The sequence below is a fragment of the Brachycentrus maculatus genome, unplaced genomic scaffold (genome assembly GCF_059751285.1).
Source record: "Brachycentrus maculatus isolate JH-2025_06_01 unplaced genomic scaffold, ASM5975128v1 h1tg000239l, whole genome shotgun sequence".
Taxonomy (NCBI): Eukaryota; Metazoa; Arthropoda; class Insecta; order Trichoptera; family Brachycentridae; genus Brachycentrus; species Brachycentrus maculatus.
Window position 1 is genome coordinate 140,001 of NW_028280990.1, and position 5,182 is coordinate 145,182.

The 5,182-nt window shown below is 35.5% G+C and overlaps 1 protein-coding gene across 1 annotated transcript in view; it reads right to left on the minus strand.

Moving 5' to 3' along the window:
• The window catches only part of LOC148306506 (protein pangolin, isoforms A/H/I/S-like), a gene marked incomplete at its 3' end in the record, with an annotated part of 128,173 nt that extends 124,475 nt beyond the window's left edge, over nucleotides 1-3,698 (minus strand). Inside the window, exon 1 of the mRNA XM_088264893.1 lies at nucleotides 3,484-3,698. The remainder of the gene's footprint in view (nucleotides 1-3,483) is intronic.
• Between the last annotated feature and the right edge of the window lie 1,484 nt (nucleotides 3,699-5,182).

Genomic DNA, 5,182 nt, shown 5'->3' on the forward strand with positions numbered 1-5,182 from the left:
CTCGAATAATCATTTTCCCGGATGTGTCGTTTATTTCTTCTACCCCAAATTGATTTCATACAAAAATAGATCGCATCAATTGTTTTTATCCACCATTTTACCGAATTCATCGTTTGAGTTACGCTGCGTTTGCAGCATCAAACGGGTTGATAATTCGTATTAATGATCGCCACGGTCCGCATTCAATAACTAATGCCGAATAAATATGATTCGCAAAGCCTTAAATAAACTACTGGCTTACGGAAATAAAACAGTAAAAAAACAAATGTCGATGACAGATTATTTACAATGCAATAAACTTTTTTTTTTAAATTGGTTCTGTCCAGCTTTGTATAAAAAATAAAACATTTATTTGCATCTAAAACTCGTATTCTTATCATTTTAACTTACCAATGGTTATGCAAATTGAGATAAATCTTTACTCGATCGTATCTCCTTGTGTATTGACTTCTTAATCCTGAATTCATTGTTTTCCCGCATTCATAGTTTATTTCAATAAGTCCCTTTAAAAACGATAGAGGTTTCACTGAATCATATTTCAATTTTAAGAACAAACTTGGTTCTTTTTTCAAATTGAAGGTCATGTTTATATTTATTTGAATTTGAAATAAGAACTAAATGGAGTTCAAATTCCGCATGACTCATCACAATAATGATTCTACGTGCATTATTATATAATATAAACAGTTCTGTTTTATCGAAATGGGTCGCTCTCATATTTCCATAAGATCAAAGTGCCGACTATTATCAATTTTACAAAACAACATTTATTTATCTTTTTTTTACAATCTCTATACATTTCTACTTTATGCAATCTTGTAATTTTAGTTGCGCTGAGCCTTTCCAAAAAAGAGACTGAGCTCTTGTGATTGGAGAGGCACACATAAATGCAATATTTGAATTACTTTTTTTACATTCTTGACATCTCAACATAGATGAAGAAGAATAAGTCTGGAAATTATTACGACCATACACAAGTATTTACATACGTTATGATGCCAAGTTTTACTCGGTCTTCCTCTGCTTCTATTACCAACCACATTAATGCATAAATTTAAATATCAGTTCCTTAATATAATAATTTTTAAATATTAAATATCTTGGTCGTTAACACATGAAGGAAAGGTGATCAGCCCTCCGCTTCAGGTACCAGTCCAGGGTAATATTGAATAAAAAAAAATAACTAACAAACCATCACGCCGCTTCCCCGCAGGGATAGGCAGAGAGAATCGAACGCCACACCACTCTTTGCAAACATTCTTTGCCTCTTCTACATTCATGCATCTCCTCATACATACCCGACGATTATTCGGCCGCTTTCAGGTATTTGACATACCTGATTGTGCCAAGTTTTCATCGGTCGTCCTTGAATAAAAATAAGGTTGAAAAAATCACTTATATTTATTTGACCTCCCCCCCCCTGGGAATCGAACCCGGGACCTCGAGCATGGTAGCCGAGCGTGCTGACCATTAATTACACTACGAAGGTGGACAAAATTTTGGTATATACCGACATTACTAATTCCTAACGGATTTAAAATCCATGTGTCATATTCTTTCGACGCAGGTAAAATCGCTATCTAACTTATCGACTTTTGTAATTACCCCTTTTTCACTTAATCTTTCATGGCTACTAACGACTCATTTCCGCTTAAATTCCTACCTGACTTAATTGGTAAAATATTTCGATTTAAAATAACGTCCGAAAGCCATCTTTGAGCTTTCGAATTTCAAACAGCGGAAAAACCAAAGAATAGAACACGTGACTTCAAATTATAGGGATGTCCTAATACCTATCGACTTATCGATATCGATTTTGTATAGGTAGGTACTTGAAAATTTTATTTAAAAAAGCGATCAAGCTTGTAAATGAAATGTTTTGGAAGTTATATTAGTATTAGTATAATTTCAAGATAAAATAACAACAACAAAAAATCTATTTAAAAAATGCAATTATTTTTGCATTTTTTCTATGAAAAAATGCACGAATTTATTTATATGCCATTTAAATTTATTTAAGTCTTCACATAGCTTAGTGGATAATATTTTTGGCTAAGACGCATGAGGTAATGAGTTCGCTTTCAGGCCCGATCAACATAAAAGAAAATTTGAAAAAATATTGTTGTTTTTATGAAAAGATAAATATTTGTGTGTTTATTATATACGCAAATATTTCAAGTTCATACTGTAATTTATAACTAGAATTTGAAACGTTGGATTTATTGATTCGCTTTCGTGTGCATTGCGATAACTACAACGCTGCATCAACATGTTTTTGTGCACTGGGCACAACATCAACGTATGTTGTGTCCAGTGCACCATTTGATGTAGTATTTAACAAAATTGGCGCCACATATGTATTTTACCCAAAATTATTAATATTTAAAGCATTTACTTTGTGGTTAGTCATTTTTAGTTTTATATTTTTTTACACAAATGTTAGTAAAATTAGTTTATAACCACTCACGGTGAGTGGTTATATACTATATAAAGGTATCTAAAATAACTATTATTTATTATTTGGTGCGGACAAGGGAAATATTTGTTGCGAAATATTTTGTCATGATTGTTAACTAATGTGGTGAAATTGTGGTGAAAATATGGTGAAATAAATGGAAATAAAAATGATCATTATTATGTACGGCAAATAATGCAAATAAATATTTAGAAAATTATGCGAAAAAGCGTCCCGGGAGATAGATAGCTTCCAGAGATACCCCAAAAGGGACTCCTTTATGCATCGCATTTCTCGGAATTTGTCACCCACCGTTCTGGCTTCGTTGCCCGGCGCAGATTTAAAATAAGGATTTCAAAATAAGGTGCAACATTTATCCGAACCGAGGCATTAAACTCGAGTAAAGTTTTACAACGTCTGCCGTCCGCTGCTCACACGCTGTTTTCTTATTTAAAATATAAACCCATCGTAAAAGGATACACCATTTCACATTCCGGCGTGTTATCCCAAACATATGGGCGACTGGAAAACAAGAAAACAAGTTTGTATTCTCGAGGAATACGGCGATACGCTCGGATTTTAACAGAGTAGATATCAATTTGTAATGCAAGTATTCTTCTATTATATTGTTATTCAACACTTGTTACTATCGGTTGAAAGTTTGACGACCGCGTTAATTATATTTTATATCGAAGCGACAGGGATTTATGCGCGAACTTGTTATCAACATTGAAAAGATAAACCGAATCGCTTCGCGATTACGCCAGCGAAGACGAACCGCGATAGCAAGTTCCCGCCGGCGGCGATACCAATAAAAAAAGTTAAAAGTCGATCTAAACAAGCTGTCAAAATGCCTCCCACGCGATTATTATTAGCGAGCTCATTTCCAGACAGTCCTCCGTCACATTAACAACACGATCACGATGAATAACGATACATTCCACAGCACAATATTTCCATTTTCCACATGTAGAATGCAAGGCGCAACAACACAAATTAAAAACTGTAAACAAGTCGAGATCACAAACTTTTCAATTATCGTATACCGGAACAACTCTAGAACTCGCGAACTGGCGACACCCGATCGGCCGCGATTTTCGAACTCGTGTGTGGCAGAGTTTTGGAAGTTTTGCAAGTTGGGATTCCGGACTCACACAATGGGTTTCGGGACTTCGGGGCGCATAGTCGAGACGTGTTCCCGTCAGCGAGTACGTTGCAGGTCGGCGGGCGCGCGCGGACTGGCGAGGCCGGCTCGGGGATGCCAGTCGCGAGGGGCCGACTTCCGCCATTATTATTATTCCCAGCCGAGCCGCGCGCACGTTGGCGACGAGACGAGAGCTACTATTTCTTGAACTTCCTTACGTTCTTTGAAATCTACCTACGGATTATGCAATGCCTCTTATAATGGCTTCAACTTTAAAAGATTTATAGGCTTTGCCAAACTACTTGTCAGAGAAATTACTCTTAACATTTGAAGTTACTATAATTTGATGTAATTCATGAATTAAAAAGGGTAGTGGTTTTAATCGTAAATGACGTGAAGGCAAAGTGATCAGATCAGAGTCACAATTCAAGTACCTTTAGTTCTTCTGTTATTTATCCATACCCATGGTGCATAGGGCACCCAGTCAGATAAATACGGAATCGTTAAATACAATAGTAAGGTTATAATTTCTTCGCTCATAATTCTAGGATCTAATGGATTATGTTGAATAGTACACAGATGATGTGAGTGAATGAGCTCACTGTGAACGACGTCACTGCGATTGGAATTTGAAAGGTGATAGAGATTTCCAATAGGAAAGAAAATAAGGGTGGAAATAAGGGAGTAATAGTTGGGGCGCTCAGATATACATACATATATCCAATGTAGACGTAAAAACGCACATTGGCCCTGCCCGAATCGAAGCCAAAAGCTCGTAAAAATGATCTACTTGCCACCGCGTCGATTTGGTACGGTGCCCTATGCACCATCAGGGTGAGACAAGGGTTCGTTTTTTTTTTAAATATTTTAATTGTAATTACTAACTAACTCACCATCACGCTGCTTCCTTGCAGGGCTAAGCAGAGATAATAGAATGCCACACCACTCAGTCTTTTTTTTTCATCGTATTTGACTCTCCCGACACCGATTGATTCATCATCATCATTAAGCGTATTAGCAACCGTGCTGGAGGTCCCGAGTTCGATTCCCAGAGGTAAAATGTAAATCAGAGTGTAAAATCACTAATAAATAAATATTAGTGATTTTACACTCAAACCTTATTACCTTTAACTAGTCCCTGGAGCGAAGGAGTAATCACCTTGCCTTCATGTAAATAACAATCAACATATCACTCCGTCACTACGTTACAGTGCCCTAAGTGGCCTTGAGGCAGTATTTAACGAAAATGATGCTTTATAAACTATCCAAATTCATTATTATTGTTATTTTACACCATTGGGTTCAGATAAGGGTAAGAAGAAGAAGAAGAGCATCATGTCTTTATAAGCGCCTTCGTATAATTGAAGAATCTTTATGGTATTTTACGAAAATGGTGCTATGTAAATTACACATACGTATTATGTTTATTAAAAATTATCAAATTAAATTTTTATGTAGCTCGATAAATTTCTTAAATAATATTTGTAAAAACATTATTTACTCAACTGTTTTATTATTGTTAATAATTATTAAAAAAAGATTTTTTCATAATCCTTAAATCTAGGTAAAAAATTTATACTATG